We start from the raw sequence: 22616 nt of genomic DNA on the forward strand, positions 1-22616 counted from the left end.
AAAACAAAAAATGAAATGCTTCTCAAGGCTTTTCTTCAGAGCCAAGCACTCTGCATGTTCCATCAAGGTGGGTAGCATTAAGAAATAATAATAAACAAACTTTACGTTACATTATGTAGCCCAAAGAGTTCTTAAACAAGAAGCTCTGGTTTTACAAAAAGTTGTCTTTGTGGGGATCAGCAAGCACACTGCTTTGTGTACAGAAATGGAAAGAATTTGTAAGGGCACGTATATGTGTGTGTGAAATAATCTTTATCTACATCATTTTTATTAAAAGGTCAACAATTTTTTTTTCCTTGCTTCATGGAGAAATATTCTTTTACCATCCTTATCTCAAAAAGCTGGTAAGAAAAACAGTTTTCCCCTTTTCTCCAATTTTGAAGGCATCCTTTCATAAAGAAATGACCAGACCCTGTCTGTTTCATTTATCCATGTGTGGCTATTAAAACTGCCTAGATCTCAAACACACACAAACACCTTGTCAATAAAGTAGTAAATTAAATGACTGGCATTTAAAAAAAAAAAAAAAAAAACCTTCCGGTAAATTTTCTCATTAGCAGACAAATATTTTGCACCCAAAATAGTTGTCTCAGGCTTAGAGCTTCGACAAAATTTTAATAAGACTGGCTCTGAGTTTAGCAAAGAGTGTATTATAACAGACATGGAGTAGTCATCCATTTTATCATTTTTAAGAAAAGTATTTCAATTTAACACAGTTTTTCTTAAAAGAACAACAGCTTTATTAACTAGGTCTCACATAGCACATTTTTTTGAAAAATATGATTCAAGTTTGCGTTTGAAGCATTGTGATAGCATTCATCAAAAATAAAGCTAAGCAGAATACAAATTACGTATCTCTCAATCAGAGAGAGTTGAGGCTCTAATGTCAGGAATATATTATTGGAGGAAAGCCTTTTAGTGTCTTCACTAATCGGGTGGTTCTTTCTGCTTTTCCTCACCTACTGAGCAAGGCAGCGTGTAGTATCTATGAAGATGCTTGATGTTTCTTAGATAATGTGGTTTGGAAGATGCTGTTTGCAAGCTTATTTGCTTCTGGGTTGCGTTCATAAAGCAGGAGAATATAATTCATTTCTGCATATCTGCTAGACTGGACAAATCAAGGTGACAATCCGTGGTTAGCTCTGTCAGGCCCTTTGTCCCACTGCTGCTGTGAATGGAAGTACAATGAGAGCAAAGTGGAATATATAACAGTCCAGCTGCCTTGTTGTGACAGCCCAGTCCCACCATTGCTGTGTGTCAGCTCACGTTTGTGTACCGGTAGCCAGTCCATAAGATGACAATGCAAATAGTGTGAAGAGTCTTCTGGAAGATAACAAATCATGTTGGGGGTCGAGGTGTGCGAGGAGAGGAAAAGGGGAGGTTGGACACATGTCTTAGAAAAATAATGATCCGTAAAAGGTTATATTTTTGGTACAGTGATTCCATTCAAATGCAGGGCCCTCATCGCCATTCTGGCATGTGTTTCAAAGACGCAGGTAGGCGCTTATCCTTAAATTTATCATACCATTTCTGTATGCAAGTTTCTGCATTAATGTTACTTTTAGGGCTATTTATATTTCATTTACGCATGCAATTAATCATCTTTACTGTGTTGATGCTACTGGCGTCAGCAGTGTGACTTAATTAAATTTGAAATTATAGTACAGTAAATATAGGCTTCCAACTAGCCAGTCCAAATTAAATGCTGTGGTCTATTTCTTACCCATGGTGTTTTCCAATTTAAGTGTTCATTTGAAAGGTTACATTTCAGGCGGAAATCAGGTTTCTTTTTCAAAAACTTAACTGTTGCTATACTAGAATCTCTCTCTTTCAGTGAGTATTCCTATCTAGTATCTCTATTCGCAGTATATAAGTACAGTGTCATCTGTATTGATTACCTTACCTTTGCTATTTATCTGATTGGATAACTAATATTCTTTAAGGGACGTTTTTACCCCCTTCATACATTTCCCTCTGATACATCAGCCCTGAGCTGCCTTAAAAAGGTCTCGCCTCCATTTTGTTTCAGGCTGAAAATCACGCAATTAGCCCACAGAATGGAGGTTCTCAGCTCTGCTCTATATCCTGGCTCTCAGATGGGTAGTTTTACCTGTTTGAAAGCCCAGGCAGAACGGTTTACTGTTGATCTGGTTAAACTGGCCTCTGAAGAATATTCTTACGATATCAAAGAAACGACTCTCGCTTAGCAGAAACCTTAGAGCTCGAGATCTCTGTGGTGTTATCAGTAGAGAATTATCCTCTGTGCAAGTCTTGCACATCCTTGCCCTCCTTACTTGATAGCGTGAACAATTAAACTATTTATTCAAAAATTCCACTGTAAAATGCCAGGCTCTAAAACACTGCTCACTTAATTTCTTTAAATGTGTATATGTTATGTATTACAGCCTTCTTCAAATAGTTTATAATGTATCTAGCAAGGTATCTGACCAGAAACATAGTCACACTCCTATCATGTATACAATACAGGGTTTGAATACTAGGAAATTTGTCATCCATAAAGTGCAGCACAGGACTTGTGTGTAAAAAGCACAAGCTCTTTTTCTTTTTCTTTTCTTTCTTTCTTTCTTTCTTTTTTTTTTAATGCAGTGCTGCCTTGTCTGCACTTTTTGAAATTGCATATTTATCAGTTCATGAATTATTTATGAGATTGGAAAAGGTTGGGGGGTGAAGCACTGAGAGGATGAAGAAGAAGAACATACAAAAAATATATGCTTGAAATACTTGGGATGGGAGACGCTTCTAATGTGAATGCCAGCAATTCTGCTCAAGAGTAGCTGCATTTTGATCTTTTGGTGTATGTTTGGATTCAGTGTTATATATTTTGGTATTTAAACGTTGCTTTGCTGTGCTGTCTGCTTGCTTTCCGAGGAAATTAGGAAGAGCATAGTCTGTTTAAAATTAGGTGAAATGGGGACAAAAATGAACAGAGCATTTCAAACACTTCTAAAGTGTAGAGTATTTAATAAATTTTAATCTTTTGTCTGTCAGCCTCTATTGTTATCAAGAAAGAGCTGACAGATTGAGGATTAATGAAATGTTTCATAAATTAGAAATGAAACTATCAGCAGAATGTCCAAAGTAGGACTCAAACATTGTTCAAGCAAGAGCTTTGGACCAGTAGAATAGCCCGTTCTTAAATCCAATCCCTTTCAATCTCGTGGGGGAAAAAATAAACCTCCCATATCCACTGGCTGAGAACATATATTCAGCTTCTTTCCTTAAAGAAATCTATGTTTTCTACTTGTTTTTGGCAGAATATTTTTCACTTATCTTTCTCAAAAACAAACTAAAAGCACAAGAAAGAGGAAAACAACCTCAAAAGTGACTTTAAAACCAAGAAACTCAATGCTAAGAATTTCATTAGTGAGTATAAACATGTTAACGGGTAGAATGACACCAAATATAACGTAGGATCCTAACTCTTCTATTTCCAGAGCACTTCACTGGGGTACGTGTGTGTGGAAGGAGGACTTATGGGAAGAGAGGAGTGGATGTATTTAGGACCCTGCTGTAACTTCTGAATATATTCCACAGTATAACATCAGGATGGGTCACTAAATCCCCCAACCTAACCCTCCCTGTTAAAAATAAATACATAAAAAGATGAATCGTCTGACAATAAATTCTAAAAATGGTATTTTCTTAATCCCCACAGAATTTCCTATATAAAGTGTGCAATAGGAAACATGTTGGCCTAAAATAAATGAGGGACATGTGTTGTGTTGAGTCTTGAAAATGTTCTACGCTGAAAAGAAAAATATTTTGCGTGTGCAATACATGACCCAACGCTCCATTTTCGGTTCGGAAGATCCTGATTTAGGTATTAACAGTTTAAAGTTGAAACTGATCTTTTAACTCTTCTTCTTGCTGTTCTATTCATTTGGATTTATTAACTTTTCTTCATGGTCATTCTGAACACTAACCTGAAGTACCGTTTTTCTTATCGGCCAGAGATACAGAATCTGGAAGTGGGCTGGTGGAGTGTATAAAAATGTTTAGCCTAATCACTCCCTAATGACAGCGACTTATGTCCTTAGTGCAGTCGATTTGTTTCCTGGGTTTTAAAAGTAGATTATTTCCATGGTGCAGGCTTAGTGTAAGCTGTTGAGAAAACCACAAGCACTGCACTTCAGCCTGGGTTTGGGACATTCGCCAAGGGTAATCTGATTAAAAGGGCATTTTTTTACAACATTGTGCTGCTTTGAAAATTCTGTGCCACCAGACAGAGTAGGGGCCACAAAACTGCGTTTTGAAGACTAACTAGTTTTCTTGAGCAAAATTAAAAGCCTGGTGATTCTCTTCAACCTAAGTGCAACGGAGAAGCAAAACCTCCTTACAACACATCTGTCACCTATCACAAGTCCTTTCGAGATCTGTTTAAGCAGCTGTTCAAGCTTGTTTTGCTTTGAGCCACATGAACTCATGACATAGGTGTACCGCTCGTTAGCCTGGTTCCATGGAGAAGTATGAAAACAGTAAGTTTCCAGTTCTGGTTTTGTTATTGTGTGACTTGCATTGCTGTGTGCACCGAGAACCGTTAACAGTTATGGTTGGTTACCTAAGAAGTCAGCAGCTGTAAGTTGTTAAAAGGTAATTATCATATCTCAAATCTGGGGTGTCTTCTAAAAGATGGAATATAATACTAATCAAATATGTCATGTTTGCACGCATTGGAACGTACTCAGAGAAACTTTCTTGCATCACTTATTGAAGTATTTTCATATTTTTTCCATGGGATCTCAGTAGGCAAGTAAAGATAGATAACTAAATCTGTTCCCATTTTCCTAACATCCCTAGAGTAGGATGGATAGTAAATTCATGTGAGAATCCATCCATTTAAATAACCATAGGTCTGTTTGCACCCAAAATTTGTATACACTGCTGATAGGTGAGTACTTGGCTTCTGTTGCTTCTTCAGACTTTGCTGATGGATTTTGTTAACACTTTGTCTTTGTTGGAAGGACATTTCCTCCCTTTCTCCCATCAAATTAAGGAATTTCAAAATAACTGAAACGTTGTCATGAGATACTATGACACAGTTCTGAAAAGAAAAATAAAATATATTTTAATGCCATGTATGATTTGTTCAGCAAATGTGCCAGGTGTTGTGTTAGTGCTGTCCATGAACCAGTCCCTTCCCATGAGCTGATCACACTCTACAGAGGGATAGTATGATACAAAGGGGTAAGTGTAACACTTAATCCAGAAGCCAATGGCTGAGGGACCAGAGAGTAGGGAACAGTATTACTCTTGAAAGAGACTGGCATCCGTGAACTATACGTTAAAAAAAAAAAAAAAAGAAAGTATTCCTTTTAACAGTGGAATGTTTTATAATCCCCAAGTTTACCTGTCACAATAAAAACTAGTGTCAATGAAAGAACATAGACAGACATTTTCGTGTATATACCTCACAACATTCAGGTCTCATTACTGGCAAAAGCTTTGCTACGTTTTTGTGGTACCTACAACATGTTGAATTCTTCTACATTGTGTGTTTCTAAATTCTCTGGGCTATATTTTCAGGGAAATAAATCCCTGAGCGCGTCATTCTCAGTCAATATCAAAAATGGTGGCATTTCTTAAAATACACTTTCTAACTTTTGGTAATGCAGAGGGAATGTGCTGAAAACAACTCAAGTCAAAATAGAAACCCGGAGATACTGCCGATTGAATTAGGCCTTTCCCTGCGACAAACATCTATTGCATTTCTTTGTTAGAGATGACTGTTTTTCTTCTGAGCCATCTGTAACTTCCCGGGAACATTGCTCTAGGATGGCTCAGGAGTGTGTGATATGGTAGAGAGGGGTCAATGACAAAACATGGGGTTTCCAAAGAAACTCTCTGCAATCAGTAGGTCATGTTTCAGGAAAGCACTGCTGTCACTTCAGAGCAAAATTCCCATCTGTGCCAGTGGGGTTGCCCTGATGGATGCAGAGAGCGTTTTATGGTCTTTCTTCCCCCTGCAGAATAGAAAGGGTAATTTCACTCAGGCACATTAATATGAATGGCTTGGAGTTATATGATTGAAGATTTTTTAATACTAGCACCCATGTCAGCACGTAGGGTAGAAACAGTGCCCCGGGGTGCCAGTGAGCCAAAGTACACACTCCTGTGACCAGAGAGACAAAGTGAAATGATTTTATTCTGGAGAGGTACAGGTAAGGGTGAAGAGGTATTTTCCTGCTTTTCTCTGTATTTGGTGTGTTATTTTAGAAGCAGTCCTTTGAAAACCTTCTAGGGAAAATTGGCCATGAGAAACCATAACTCTACACATCTGCCCGTATAACCCTTCTGTAGCACCAGTAATGTTTCTTAACCAATTTTACCCTTTGAAATTCAAGGGTAGATTTATTTTTTTAATTTAGGTTTTGGATAGCTCTTTAAGATTTTTGAATTTTGTGCCACTAAAAATGAGATATTCATGTCAGGGAGATGTCCTGCTGTTCCACGAAAGGGAGGGGGACACTATTTAAAAAAAAAATCCTGATAATCAAGGCCACCTGTGATCCTGGGCTGCTTTCTGGAACACAAAGGCACTGAGGAGAGCTGTTCCCCGAACCAAAGCGAAATTTCTATGATCCACAAGACACTTCAACCTCTTCCCACTAAGAAAAAAAAGAAAATCATGCTACAGCAAGATCAGCTGCTTTCTGTTCCTTCCTTTAAAAAAAAAAAAAAAAATCGAGGTGGTTGCTATTTAGCACAAAGCCCTGTGACCTTAGTACTGGGGCTGCTTTGAAACACCGAGCTATTTAATGATGCAAATTACAAACAGAGGGAAAACATCAGAAGAGTCTGTCTGGAAATTAGCTTGTTGGACTGAAAATTAACTAGCTTAATCGAACTTGCAGGACTCAGATTTTCTCTGCAGAAGCCTGGCTTGGAGCTTCGGTCCATTTGCATTATCTCACTATTCAGTGGAACCCTTGGAATTGCTGGAAATTAGAGACAGGAAAATCTATCTTCTATTTGCATGGTTGAAATGACCAAATTGGCCTCTTGGATTTTTAGGAAGGGTCTTAAGTTTTCCAAAGAAACATTACATTAGATACTTGCAAAAAGTCAACCTAGAAAAATTCAATTAAATTATAACTATATTTTAACAGTTCCTAAAATGCTGAGTCAAATTATCCTTTCATCCTTAAGAACTAGGGTGAATCATATACGTGTTGATACATGATGACATTTTTCTTTGGTTTTAGGACATGGTATTGTAACAACAGGACCCAATTCATGCAGAGAGAATCCTTGTAAACATTGAATCTAGTCCCAGACTTCAAAGTCATGCTTAAGACATAGGGCTACATTTGAGGTTTATGAATAATGCTGAAGGTCAAATAATTGTACCACGTAGAGATAACAGCATCGGGTCATCAAGATCTATATTAAAACATCAGTTTTTAAATTAAGGGAAGAACTCAACAACTTTAAAGCCATATTTTTATTTTCTAAGAGCTATGAATGGGACTGTGTGATGATTTCTCTGAATAGTTTCAGAAATATTTGTGCTTTCACATTTTTTTTGATAGATGGGATGACTATACTTGTTTTTTTTTTTTTTTTTTTTTTTTGGTACGCGGGCCTCTCACTGTCGTGGCCTCTCCCATTGCGGAGCATAGGCTCCGGACGCACAGACTCAGCAGCCATGGCTCACGGGCCCAGCCCTTCCGCGGCATGTGGGATCTTCCCGGACGGGGGCACGAACCCGTGTCCCCTGCATCGGCAGGCGGACTCTCAACCACTGCGCCACCAGGGAAGCCCTATACTTGTTTTTTTATTATAAAACCAAAGGAGCAAAAATCCTAAACCATATACCGAACAGATCTTCTGCTTTATGTCCAGCCTAGCAATCAAACATCTCTGTCTGACAGGGGAAAATAACGTATATAAGTGATGACACCCAATACCGTATATCCCTAAATTAAAAGAATTCTGTAAATGGTAAAAGTATAATTAATGGTAAAGTAGCCTCATATCCTAACATTTTTAAAAACTTTAATTTGAGAAATGTAGTAGTTCAGAATAGAGTTGGAAGCAATATAATAGCACAGAGACAGTGGAGAGAAATCCACTGCTACTATTTGGATATCATAATACAATAATATTGATGACCTTAGGCAGAATTCAGCAAAATAAGATGATAAACATTTTTATCATTTTTTTATTTTTTAAAAAGTAAAATATGTCATAAATTTGTTATTTGTAAACTTTAAATAAGAAAATCTCTGGTAATAGTTTCTGAATTTCTATTGAGACTAATGACAGTTCATAATTATGTCAAATTAAGTTATTAGGAACATTTCTAACTTTTTACCAGAACTTTCTAAGTTTTTACAAGATGGTAACTTATTATCTTTGCAACTATTTTAAAACAACTGAGGAAACTCAGTCTCTGTTAAATTTTTTAAGTTGAATGTTTTTCAGTGATGAAGTAGCCTATAGACTACCACAATATGCCAGTATCAATTGCACCAGGTAGCCAACTTATTTAATTGTGATATTCAGGTCCATTGTAGCAATGACAATTCTATTATTAAGCATTTGCAAACTAAACAATAGATGTTATTGGTTAATATTTTGACAAGTGTTGAATAAAATGCATTAACTATCATTATATGCTTATAAAATCATATTTTACAAATTAATGCACAAATCTTATTTGCAAAAAAATGATGCTATCAACATCTTCAATCTGTGTTTAAATAGCACGTACGATTTTGGGTTATTTCTTTACCTTGGTGTCTTTAAATTGATAGACAAGAGAGCAATGGTCCTCCAAGAAAATTGACTGTGAAACTGTTTTACTAAGTCTCTGGATTTCTGTGATGTACACAGTCCACTGTTTGTTGATTGCATACATCAGTGCTTTCTGGTTTCATTCTCTTATAACTATGATAAAGGCCCAATTTAAAAAAAAGTTATTTAAGCAAGATAATTCTTTTGATCACTGTGAAAATACATTCAGGAGATGATAAGGTGTTTTCTTTTTCATTACCATTCAGGGTCACTTTTCGTAGTGCTACTCAAATTTAAGGGCTTGGTTCTAAACAACTTTCATTTTGTAATCTGAACAACTGTCTGAAAATATTTCACCTCTAGAGGGAAATTACCCAAGATTCCCTCTCTTCGTCTTTCCCACTGCCTACAGTTTGCTTTACCTCTCCAGTTCTCTGAATAGGTGAATACTACATTGTCACCTGATTCACGGTTTAAATGTCTTGCCCTCATCTAAGTGGTGCAATACATCAGCCTTAGGTTTTATCATCCCTGGGGAATCCTAAGGTCGATAGCATGGTGCTCATGCCAACAGAGGGACTCTGAAGTACCAAGCCATCATCTTTATTCTATGAGGTATGGTTCCCACTGTGAAATTCACATTGGTTCATATATTTTTGTTATTATTATAGGTGGCTGGCTTTGATTCTTCTTACACATTTGGTGACTGAAGCTGCCCCCACCCCATGACTTAAAAGTATCGAAGATGGAACACTTGTTCAGTGACTAAGCTAATTCTGAAGCCTAATGTGTTTACATAAAGAATGGACCATAATAGTATACATGTAAGTATACGTTATGATACATATGAATATATGTTGTAAAATATAGCAGATACAATACATATTATGATATGTTTAGACTGTATTCATAGATATGCACATATACCACTCTAGGTGGCAAATAAGTTTATTTAGTGTGTGTTATTTCAAAAAAAAAAAGTCCTGCATGCATTAAAAACTGTAAATGGTTTATAGGCAGAGCATACATGTTACAGTGGGGGAAAAATTTTGCCATAAAAGACCATAATAGTGGTTAGCTTTTAACGTTCACGTTGATAGATTCTGAGTGAATCACCCCTAGAAAGTGGGCGATGTAGGAGGCGGGTCAGGACGCCCTCATGTCCTTCTGCACAGAGAAGCCGGCTTCCCTAGGTAGGGATGTGGGGCGGTTCCCAGAAACTGCATCTCGGCAGCACCAGCACATCCATCCTGAGCCCAGGCTGTGGACAGCTCCTCCGCGGAGAAGGAGCTTAGGATCGCGGTCCCTCTTTTCCATCACCCCCTCCATCCCCTGGCTCCGTTTAGCAATCTGAGCTCTGCATGTGAGCTGCGATGTGATGTCTGACATTTTTGCAGCAGAGCCTGCGGGAAGAAACAATATTGGTGTCTGCGGGCTGGGAGGGGACAGGAAGATCCGAGGGAGAGATGGGTGGCAGGGAGCTCGGGCAGGCAGGGACCTGGGGTGCAGAGGGGTCTCATCTCTTCCCACGAGATCTCCCTTTATCTCAAGGCCGAGAATAGAACCTCCTGTTAATACAAGCACATCCTATTTAAACACATTGCTTCCCTCCACCGGCTAGGGCTGTGGGCTTCAGGTACGGTGACTTCACTACCATCGCCTTAGGTGGATTTCAAAGGCCAGGAGCCCACCAACATTTTTCTTTTTTTTTTCCCCTTACAGATTGCTTTTTTCTAGGAAGCTTCCACATGTTTACTTATTCTACCACCACCAACAGGTCATTTGTGTTTCTGGCACACTCTGGTCATTACATAAGAGTAAATATTGTTAACAACAGGAATAGGAATTTGGAATTACCTTACCTGCATGTAAAATTAATGCTTTCCTTTCTGCAGGAACCGTGAAAGCTTGAGAGGCTTATATAAAAAGTGCCACACAATTGTCAGAAGAAACATTACTGTGATGAGCATCCTCTTCATTTTACAAAGTAAACATTTAAGAAGTAATTAGCAAAGAAAATACTGCTTATTTAAAGGTAGAGAGATGACACTTTAGTTACATTAAGTCTGTATATTCTAAACTTTTAACTTTACATCGTGTGATTTCCCAAGGAATAACTCTCACTTAGCATTTTCTCAGTGCAGGCATCACTCAGACTTATTCAGTGGCAGAAACTGTGCTGAGTGTACACTTACACCCTTCATGAAAAGATCTGATAGGAGGCAGACAGCCAGAGAGAACTTCAAGGATTTGGCAAAGGCAAGGACATCTCTTAACCTATCCCAAATTCTCATTTTTGAACATGTAAAATTTCAGGCATTTAAAAAAATAAATTTAATTATGTGGAGCTCAGTACTTTCTTCACAGTACTGGTACTAGAAATAGTTGAAGAACAAACTGTTCTAAGTTTTATTTTTACTGGATCTGTAGGTAAGACTGCCAAAACTGTCACTTAAAAAATGTTGTTTGCAACCAGATTTTGGAGTCCTCGTTTCTGGTTCAGAACTTTGAAAATAGCAGCCAAATGTTTGGATACTTGTTCAGTGATGCAGATAAAAACTCCGGGATGGTCCAAGGCATTCCTATCTCTAAACGGAAAAAAATAATAGCAATAGTAAAAGGAAGGAGAAAGGCAAGAAGGAGGGTAGAAACTCAACCTAATGAGAAACGTTACAAACACTGTGCTTTGACCTACTTTGGAACTTTCCCTTTCTACCAGACTATATTCTCAAAGACAAAGTCAGCTTCCTCACCAAGTAACATGATTACTCTTTCACGACACCTTAGAATTCCAGGAAGAAAAGACCTCTGGGGTCACCTTGACATCTCCTGCCACTGCAGGCTTGAGTCGAGATCTCATGGATCACGCCCCGTGGTGCATTAAGGCAGGTTCTGATGTTGACGTAGCCCCTGTGATGAGGAGGGGAACAGATTTCCTTTACAAAGTAGGTCTAATAGCTCCCCTTTCCAAATTATTCAGGCACAGGCTCCGGTTCTACCTTCCTCCTGTCCTCGCCTCCCTCCCTCTGCAAACAAAAGGCACAGTACTCTGCACATTTTTGTTGTTCCCTGGGTTGCTCTGGTTGGGCAAAGATCATCATGCTCTGATTTAGTGTTTTCAAATAAGTGTGCCCTGGGCTGCAGCACTCTATTGAGAGACAACACAGCCCAAGCGGGAGAGTTCAGCATGGCCACTAATAAAACACAAGTGCGGCTTTGTCAGGCCACGAGTGATTACTTGAACAAGTGCCAACGAAGAAACCAAACATTAGAGCTCAGCGCTTCAGACCCTCAAGACAAAGGGCCAATTGACTTTCCTCATTAGTTTTTGTGCCAAACATGTAAACACAGTTTCCTCTCTATCTTTGATGCTCAAAACATGCCAGCTTGTTAACATCTTGGGTGGTACTGTGGTTTATGAGGCTATAAAGACTATTATGTTGGGTTGCGTATTTTTTTTCTCTTCTTCTTGGAAAAGATCAGTTTATCCTATTTAACTTTTTTTTTTTTAGTGAAAGGAGAGTCTTTGGGGCACTTTTTACTTACCGTTAGTTCCATTGATTCAAATACAATAATTCACCCACCTGGGTCAGATCGAGCAAAATCCACTTCCTTTTAAATATTGTCAAAGGAAAACAAAGTTGGGTGGGCAATAAGGGGCTCTTTACTTCGCTTCAAATACAATAATTCAGAAATGTAGAAAGAAAGAAAGGAAGGAAGGAAGGAAAGAAGGAAGGAAGGAAGGAAGGAAGGAAGGAAGGAAGGAAGGGAGGAAGGGAGGAAGGAAGGAAGGAAGAATGAAAAGAAAGAAAGGCAAACCCCAGAGAGACATGATTCTTACTAAATCCTGCTGAATGTGTACAGTGAAAAGTCTGTTATGAATGTTTCAAAGGCAAACCCTGTAAATATATCATTGTGAGAATAAGAATAAATAATCTAGAGGACGGACCAAGGAGAGGTAACTATGGTTGTCAAGTCACGTCAAAGCTCCGTCTTGTGTTAACTGACACTCACCGCCTCACCACACCCTCTTTCGGTGAGTGTCCTAATGGTGTCTCGGAAGTTTCGTTGTGCTATTTCAGCGGTGACTCTTGCTTCTCCTCTCTTCCTGTTCTCTTTTGGCTGTTCTCTTACACCTGTGCTTACCCATACTTCAGACCCCGCTTCCTTTCACTCCTGACTTCTCAGGCCGGAGGAAACAGGTGTCTACAAACGTGTTGTCATTCGTGTGGTTATACAGAAAACCCTTTTCTTGACTATGTCTCCGTAACTAGGTTAAGACGATGTAACTAGGTTAAGACGTAACTAGGTTAAGATGGCTTAGGCATCTGATTGTCATCATTGTGAGTCTTGACTCCATGAGTCGGCTGTGTTAACTTCTTCGATGCGAAATCATTTTGTTGCCTATTAAATTGACCAACATTAAAGCGTGATATCACAATATAGTGTCAAGGTATGTAAATTGTTCCAGATTCTGTGGATGGCCCTTTAATAGTATCTATCAATATTAAAAATGCATATATCTTTTATTTCAATAATTCCATTTCTAGGAATTTATTATACACATATACTCACACTTATGTTTAAAGGCTGATTTTAAACATACCGTATATAGGGAATTCCCTGGTGGTCCAATGGTTAGGACCCCATGTTTTCACTTCCTAGGACCCAGGTTCAATCCCTGGTTGGGGAACTAAAATCATGCAACTGGCACGGTGCAGCCAAATAAATACGTACATATAAAAATTAATTAAGTACCATGTGTAGCATTGTTTGTAATCACAAAAGGTTGGGGGAGAAAACCCTAAATGTCCATCACTAGGGACTGATTAAATAAATCATGAGATTTCCATCCTAAGGAAAACTATGTATCTGTTCAAAATAACGCTGCTACTCAGTATGTATTAAAATAGAATCATCCCACTTTATATGTTTTAGTGAAAAAAGCAAGGTGTATAAGAATATGTCTAAAAAGCTAACATTCGTATAAAAGAATTATATAAATATATTTGCATATATGTGAACATATCTATACTATAGATTACCCATGGGAAAAGGCACAGTTAATTGGTAGGATAAGTGGCCTTAGAGAAGGGGGAATTGGACTCTAAGGGCCAGGAAAGGAGACTTACGTTTTACTATATAACTTTTTGTACCTTTTGAATTTCTTATAATATCAATGCATTTCTTGGTCTAGTGAAATAAATTACATATTTTAAAGCATATCTTAGAGGGGAATACATAAATTCACTAGTATCTATTAAAACCATTATTAAATAATTTAACTGTATTGAATGGTTTCATGATTAATTATTAAACCATTATTAAGCAACTCACACTATTAAAACCATAATATGAGTTATTTTGTCTTTTAATAAAAACTGGCTCTACGTTTTACGCCATATACAAATACTGAAACGTTATGTTGTATATCTGAAACTAATATAATGTTATATGTCAACTATACTTCAATTAAAAAAGAAAAGCTGGCTCTGTTGACTCCAATGGAAATGGGACTGAATTTTGATATATTTCATCATGGAAGAATAAACACCGGGAGGCAGTGTGAGGACTCTGGGTCCCTGGATGAATTAGATACTAGGTGGACAGGAGAGCAGATGTGAGACCTCTGAAGTTAAAATAAACTCAAAGACGATTTGATATGGTGCCAGCCTTGGCCAGAAACCTTAACAAATGTTTACGTGTCTGGGAGGTGAAGGGTTTTGGGGAACATCCCTAAGCTTTGCAGCAAGTTTAGCACTAAGGAAGGTGCATTAGTTCTTTCGGGCCACTGGGGTCCCATTTAGCACCGACTACTACTATCACCACAACCAATGGCCTAGAAACAGAGGATTTCCAAGTAATGATACCCCAGTGGCTGGGAAGAGTTAACGTACTTCCTCAGTGACTGCTTTACCATTGGGGAGTTACGTAGCCTCTGGGGAAGACAGAATTTGTTCTCACAAAGGCAGAGTAGTTTTGTCAATAACACTGAGAAATATCAGTAGAACACAGAAGCATGTTCTATTATGACTCCTTTGTAGATTTGTTCTGCTACCTTGGTCAGCACCTAACATTTCTTTGTTCCAGCACATCTGTGAAACAGAGCCATAGTCCCTGAGCCACCCAGAGTTCAGGCATGGTATATGGATGGCTAAAATAGCACTTGGACAGCAAGTACTCTTTTAATATGGGGTGGCAAACTGTTACAGAGCCCAAAGCCATGTGCTAAAAATCAAATGCCTAGATTTTCGTGCTACTCACTAGCTAGCTGACCTTAGATATATTTCTTAACATCTCTCGGCCTCAGAGTCCTTAATTGTAAAGTATAAGATCAGACTTGATGACCTCTGACACTTGTTCCAACTTTCACTTTGATGAATTTTAGCCAAATACCTAAGAAACAGTGAAATAGAAGTTTGTAAAATGTACAATAGAATGTTACCATTTTTACTTTCTCCCAAGCTCCTCTATCGTTAGCCAAGCAATAACACTACTAAGAATGTAAAATTTAGAAAATACATCTTGGCCTAAAGAGATAAATATGAATTGATAAAATGTAGTGCTTATTGGCAATAGATTTATCTCTCTGTTTTGAAAAGGGGGCATGTACTCATGTGAAAGGCAAAAGAAAACTTAAAACATATTCAGCAGCACAAATAATATAAATAATCCAGAGCCACATTAAAAAATATGCAAAAATTAGGTGTGGTTAAACCAAGAAGGCTTACTGGAAGATGCAAGGAAAATAGGATATTTGGTATCTTTAACAAAGGAGGCAAGAATATACAATGGAGAAAAGACAGCCTCTTCAATAAGTGGTGCTGGGAAAACTGGACAGCTACATGTAAAAGAATGAAATTAGAACACTCCCTAACACCATACACAAAAATAAACTCAAAATGGATTGAAGACGTAAATGTAAGACTGGACACTATAAAACTCTTAGAGGAAAACATAGACAGAACACTCTATGACATACATCACAGCAGTATCCTTTTTGACCCACCTCCTAGGGAAATGGAAATAAAAACAAAAATAAACCAATGGGACCTAATGAAACTTAAAAGCTTTTGCACAGCAAAGGAAACCATAAACAAGATGAAAAGACAACCCTCACAATGGGAGAAAATATTTGCAAAGGATTAATCTCCAAAATATACAAGCAGCTCATGCAGCTCAATATCAAAAGAACAAACAACCCAATCCAAAAATGAGCAGAAGACCTGAATAGACATTTCTTCAAAGAAGATATACAGATTGCCAACAAACACGTGAAAGAATGCTCAACATCATTAATCATTAGAGAAATGCAAATCAAAACTACAATGAGGTATCACCTCACACCAGTCAGAATGGCCGTCATCAAAAAATCTACAAACAGTAAATGCTGGAGAGGGTGTGGAGAAAAGGGAACCCTCTTGCACTGTTGGTGGGAATGTAAATTGATACAGCCACTATAGAGAATAGTATGGAGGTTCCTTAAAAAACTAAAAATAGAACTACCATATGACCCAGCAATCCCACTACTGGGCATATACCCTGAGAAAACCATAATTCAAAAAGAATCATGTACCACAATGTTCATTGCAGCACTATTTACAATAGCCAGGACATGGAAGCAAGCTAAGTGTCCATCAACAGATGAATGGATAAAGAAGATGTGGCACATATATACAATGGAATATTACTCAACCATAAAAAGAAACGAAATTGAGTTATTGTAGTGAAGTGGATGGACCTAGTGTCTGTCATACAGAGTGAAGTAAGCCAGAAAGAGAAAAACAAATACCGTATGCTAACACATATATATGGAATCTAAAAAAAAAAAGAAAAAATTGTTCTGAAGAACCTAGGGGCAGGACAGGAATAAAGACGTAGACGTGGAGAATGGACCTGAGGACATGGGTAGGGGGAAGGGTAAGCTAGGATGAAGTGAGAGAGCAACATGGACATATATACACTACCAAATGTAAAATAGATAGCTAGTGGGAAGCAGCCGCATAGCACAGGGAGATCAGCTCAGTGCTTTGTGACCACCTAGAGGGGTGGGATAGGCAGGGTGGGAGGGAGACGCAAGAGGGATGAGATATGGGGATGGATGTATATGTATAGCTGATTCACTTTGTTATACAGCAGAAATTAATACACCATTGTGAAGCAATTATACTCCAATAAAGATTTAAAAAATAAATAAATAAATCCATCAATTCACACTCAAGGGGAGATTTTTCAGGATGCATATACCAGGAACGGAAATCCTGGAGTCATCTCAGAATTATGCCTATCACACCATGTTAATTAATTAGAAGATTCAGTATTGTGAAGCTGTCAAACCAGTGTGTATGTTATAGTGCAAGTTAACAAGAGAGTAAACCCGGAGTCCTCATCATGAGGAACTTCTTTTTCCCTTTCATTTCATTTTGTATTCATAGGAGGTAGTGGATATTCACTAAACTTAATGTGGTAATCATTTCATGATGTATGTGAATCATTATGCCGTACACCTTAAACTCACACAGTGCTGAATGTCAATTATAGCTGAATAAAACCGGAAGGGAAAAGAAAGAAATTAGAAAGAAAATATTTAGGGATAGAGTTTAGAGAAAGTAGGTCACCATTTCTCTTCTAATTAAGAATTAGATTGGATTGCAAGAAAAAGTTGTAACATTTCATTGTACGTATTATGCTTTGTGCATTACATGGAGCATCCTTCAACAGATTCCTCTCAGATAAGTGATTGTCTGAAATATTTATTTCATCTTCCTAGGGAGACATTGCAGATGAAAAACACACAAGTAAAACTCCTGAAAATATATCTAATAACGAACCTATTCAATATCTTGTTAGCACCGCAGCACAGGCAGCTCAGACTCAAGTAACAGTCCTCTTGCTTCAAACAGCTTTCTATATAAATCTCCATTTGGGGATGTAAATATTCCAATAACATTGTGGTATAGTTAAATGAATTAACTAAGTACGTGAACAAATACCCTGACTAACGTACAGAGAAACACAAGCTAGCGAGCAGTCTCTGGGGAGCCAATATAGATGCTACAATGCTCACGCATATAGCATCTGGATGTTACTCATATTATGCCCGTCAGGTCTTCACTCAGATTCTGCTTAATCTGATTTCATACATGATTATTCTCAGTCTGGTTGTATATACTTATTTCTCTCAACTCCATAGAATGATCAGAGGAAAAATCGTCAGGAGAAGGGGACTGTTATTGGCAGGCACACTGCCAGCCCAGACCTGTTGAAGGCTGTCACACGGGCTGGAGGAGGAGAGAATAAAACTACAGAACCACAGATATAGGAACTGGAACAGGTAGGCAGGGCAGGGCCATTAAGTGAAGGAGCAAATGGCTCAACAGAACTCACGAGCTCTCCGGGGCATGAAACATGGGCTATTAGAGCTCTGTACAATAACTGATAAAAATAGCGATGAACCTGAATCACAAAGAATAAAACAAATTATATTATGTTGACCAACATAAATAGTTGAAACCAAAAGAACGTTGTGTTTATAGAGATTAAACTTTGATTATCCAAAAAATTATGCTATTTGAAAAAGCTTAGTCCATTGGGAATTCAGCCAGCGTTTAAATACAATATACTTTTTTCCCCTATATTTACTGAAAGAGTGCTTTATAAAAGCATCTTTTGTGATACATGGACAAAAATCTCTCCATCTTGAGTTCAAGTTTGTTTTACTGTAATGCATGACAAGTTTATGTATTTAGTTTCCTTAGATGCAAAATGGTGGTAGTAATATCCACCTCAAAGTGATTATATAATGGTTAACTGATGATAAAATTTTTTTTAAAAATCACACTTAGAAAAATCACATTTATGTTCCAGTCTCTGTGCAAAAGCTTTATATGTATTAATTCAATTCTCACAACCACTTTATCAGGTAGGTCTGTTAGTATCACCCCCAGATTACAGGTGATGAAACTGAAGAGTAGAGTTACCATGTGTCTTGTCCAAAGTCTCACAGTTATACAGTGGCAGAGCCAGGATTCAAATTCAAGTATTTTGGCAACAGTGTTTGCTCTTTGAATCACTAATCTAACACATATATAAGGAATATGTATAAAAATCATAGTGCGTAGCATAAATTGGGTTCCAACTAGCTTCTGCTAACTTTCCGTTCCCTTTCTGCAAAAAGTAAATACCAAAACAGTGAATAATAATTTCATTTTTCTAATCACCATTTTTCTTATTGATGCTGGTGGCTGTTTCCCCTGTTGTATCTCACAAAGCTGTGATATGGCTCTGCATTTATCACTTATATCACTCAACACATGTTAATTACACAACTTCTATGTACTAGGCACCAAAGATGTAGGGATGCCTCATCTACGTTCTGGTCTTTTAGTTGCTTATAGCCTGGGGTAGAAGGGCACTGTTTAGAACTACTGAGCTTCCTAGTCAATGCTCTACCTTTACAGATAGGAAAGGAATCCTGTCCATGTGGTTTTATCTGATACAGAGGCTATTCAGTCAACAAGAGCATGAAGTTCCAGATCTCATTTTGACCATGTATTCAAGTGTGTTCTTGCTTTATTGCCTACTAGTTGAACTACATAGCAGCTGTGAGAATACATTATTGTAAAATGAAGAACTGCTTTGAAAAAAAGTTTAGGAAAAAATGAATGAGAAGTATTGGGAAGGAAAGTTTAAAAACACCCTGATTAGTTGTGGGTGATGCCTTGGAATGTCTGGGGACAGCATAGGGAACAGAGATGGGATACCAATAACCTGATTTTGGCAACCAGTATAATTGAGTTAGTGTGGTTTTACTAGAACTTGACCATTTTTCAATTTGTCTTTATGAGAAAGCATTTCTTAGGATTATATATACATGTGATTGTGAAAGAAATGATACATATAAAAACAGGTATACCATTGAGAATCATATGTAACCATTTGTCTCCTAAAATAAAAAAAAAGTTATATATAAATATATATAGTTATAAAAGAAATGTGAACTTTTGACAAAAAGAAAGGAGAGGAGGTGAGGTGGAGAGAGAGAGAGAAAGAAAGAGAGAGAGAGAGAGACAGGGAATGAGGATCACTTTAAATTTTAATATCCTAATGAACAAACTTTAGCAATTTGTGTATATTTTCTTTCAGGTTTTATTCTAAGTACATGTGTTTTTCCAAGTTATATGCATGGTGTAAATACAATTTCGTTTCCTGCTCTATTAATAGTTTTTATACATTGTAATATAATTTCATACCTTAAAAATCTATTTTGATAGCTGTACAGTACTTTATCTACAGCTTGTTTTATTCATTTATTCCTTTAAAAAACTGAATAACAAATGCTTGTCAGGTGCTATGTTACACTCTAAGAATGAAAATACAATAAAACTTGTTCTTGGTCTCCAATATTTTATAGCTTTGGGGGGAGGAAAATAGTCATATAATCAAGGAAGTACAATAGGATTGTATAGGTACAATAGTAGATTTATGGAGAAAGTTGTTTGGAAAAAAAAGAGAAATGGTCCATCCTTTTTTGGAGAAAGGGTGGTAACATGCTTCTTTTCTAAAAAAGTTGATTTTCTGGGGGGAGGCAGTCAGAATGTACAGAGTTCCAGTTGATAAATATGGACCAATGATGTACAACTTTATAAACATAATTAACTGCTGTTATGTTATACATGAAAGTGAAGAGTAAATCTGAGTTCTCATCACAAGAAAAAAAAGTCTTTTTCTATTTCTTTATTTTTGTATCTGTATGAGATGATGGGTGTTCCCTAAACTTACCGTGATACTTCATGATGTATGTAGATCAAATCATTATGCCGTACACCTTAAACTTACACAGTGCAGTATGTCAGTTATATCTCAATAAAACGGGAAGAAGAAAAGTTGATTTTGAAGGCCGATTACAAGTTTGTGAGGTTGCAATGCTGGGGAAAAGCGAGAGAAGTTGAACTTCCAGACAGAAGGAGCGAATGAGTGAGGAGACTGAATACATAATGTGGCAAGGGCTGCAGACAGTCATTCTCAGAGAAGCTTCTGGTGTGAGAGAGCTTGCAGAAAAGAGGTGAGGTCTAATGTAAGTAGGGGCATGATGAGGAGGTTTTATAAAACCACCAGGAGCGTCAAAGCTGGCACAGTCGCCTTTGTATTTGAGTAACGTCACCCTGGTAAGAAAGCAGCAGATGGTCAAAGGGAGGCACAACTAGAGGGAAACTGCTTAGTGAACTCTGGTTAGATTGGTCTACAGATGTTGCGTGTGGCTGGACGTATTGACATGGAAATAAGGTAGAGAACTCTATGAGGGTACAGGTATTTGCTCTGGTATTACTGTTTGCGATAGCTATTGGATATTGGATTGGAACTCAGGAGAAACATGGGCTAGAGATAGAGATGTAAGACTATCAGAATAGATGAAAAGTGTTAAAATTGGACTCTTTTTCGTTAGAATTTAGATTGAGGTTCAGAGGTGAGAAGAGTAGGTCCTTCAGGGCTCCCAGATTTCTGTAGCAAACAGCCCCAAAACGGTTTGTCCAAGTTCATTCATTAACCCCTTCCAGACTATATCAGAGAAGATGAGTATTTATTATAGAAAGAGTGGACAACATAGGATTTCTTTGAGGGAAACCCAAACCCAAGCAAGGGGAACCTCGACAGCTTGGCATGTGTATTTCCAATAACGGCTGCTACCTGACTCTCACCAGAAAATCGTCTGACAGGGATCCTCTGGCCGGCAGGGCCAGCAGGACAGGGGGGCTGCACAGGGAATACCTGGTGTTTCTGAAGTTTGCCAAGGATCATTGGTCATCCTAAAAGGAACCTCTCTTCATGCTACAACGTGGATGAACTCTGAGGACATTACACTAAGTGAAGTAAGCCAATCACAAGAGGACAAATACAATATGCTTTCGCTTACATGAGGTACCTTAAGTACTCAAATTCATACAGACAGAAAATAGAATGGCGGTTGCCAGGGACTGTAGGGAAAGGAGATGGAGAATTATTCTTTAATGGGCACGGAGTTTCAGTTTTGCAAGATGAAAAGAGTTATGTAGATGGATGGTGGTGATCGTAGCACAACAGCGTGAATATAAATGTAGTGAACTGTACACTTCTAAATGGTTAACATGGTAAAATTTATGTTATCTGTATTTCACCACAATTAAAACAATTAATTAATTACTTTAAAAAAGAGGAACCCCTCCCCCAAACAGATAAAGGCACAATATAGGTTTGAAATTTCTGGAGCTAGAAGCTGAAGAATAAGAAGTAACGTGGTCCTGCGAGCCAGCTCCCATGGCCTCATAATAGCCAATTGTTAATTTTTTAGGAGTTTTGTGAGCTAATTGTTAAACAGGGCCATTATTTAAACTAATTATATACTCAAATCAATTACATTATTGGTTTCAATTAAATAAAATCTATTTTAAAAGGTAATACATATTCAAAATTCATTACTTCTTTTTATTTCATTACATTTTTACTATTACCTACATTCTTGTGTTTAAGATGGAAATACTATAAAATTTTGTGCTATTCCCCACTTAGTGACATCTGGTTGATGGGTTAAAATCCACCATGACAGGAGTATATATATCCTGGAAATCAGAATTTTTTTCCCCAGAGATCCAATTATTAAACTTTTCACCAACATCCCACTGGGCACAGTGCATATCAGAAAACCGTAGAGATTTCCAGCAATTAGAGGTGATGTCTTCAAAGAACTTACAAACTTCCAGAGATGTTCTAAGAGAGAAAGTATTTGAGCATTAGCCCCATCCAGAGGGTACCATTGAATCTACTCTTTCCAGGTGAATCTTGTTGTACCCTTTACCTCTTTGCTCATCCCCAGCTCTGATTCT

General features: G+C 37.7%; 1 long non-coding RNA gene across 3 annotated transcripts in view; it reads left to right on the forward strand.

The window, feature by feature from the left end:
• The window catches only part of LOC137209856 (uncharacterized), a 395103-nt gene that overhangs the window by 286095 nt on the left and 86392 nt on the right, over positions 1 to 22616 (forward strand). For all 3 annotated transcript variants that reach the window (XR_010936138.1, XR_010936139.1, XR_010936140.1), the window contains one exon: positions 9429 to 9581. This is a non-coding gene — a long non-coding RNA (uncharacterized lncRNA). The remainder of the gene's footprint in view (positions 1 to 9428; positions 9582 to 22616) is intronic.

Source organism: Pseudorca crassidens, chromosome 17 (genome assembly GCF_039906515.1).
Source record: "Pseudorca crassidens isolate mPseCra1 chromosome 17, mPseCra1.hap1, whole genome shotgun sequence".
Lineage (NCBI taxonomy): Eukaryota > Metazoa > Chordata > Mammalia > Artiodactyla > Delphinidae > Pseudorca > Pseudorca crassidens.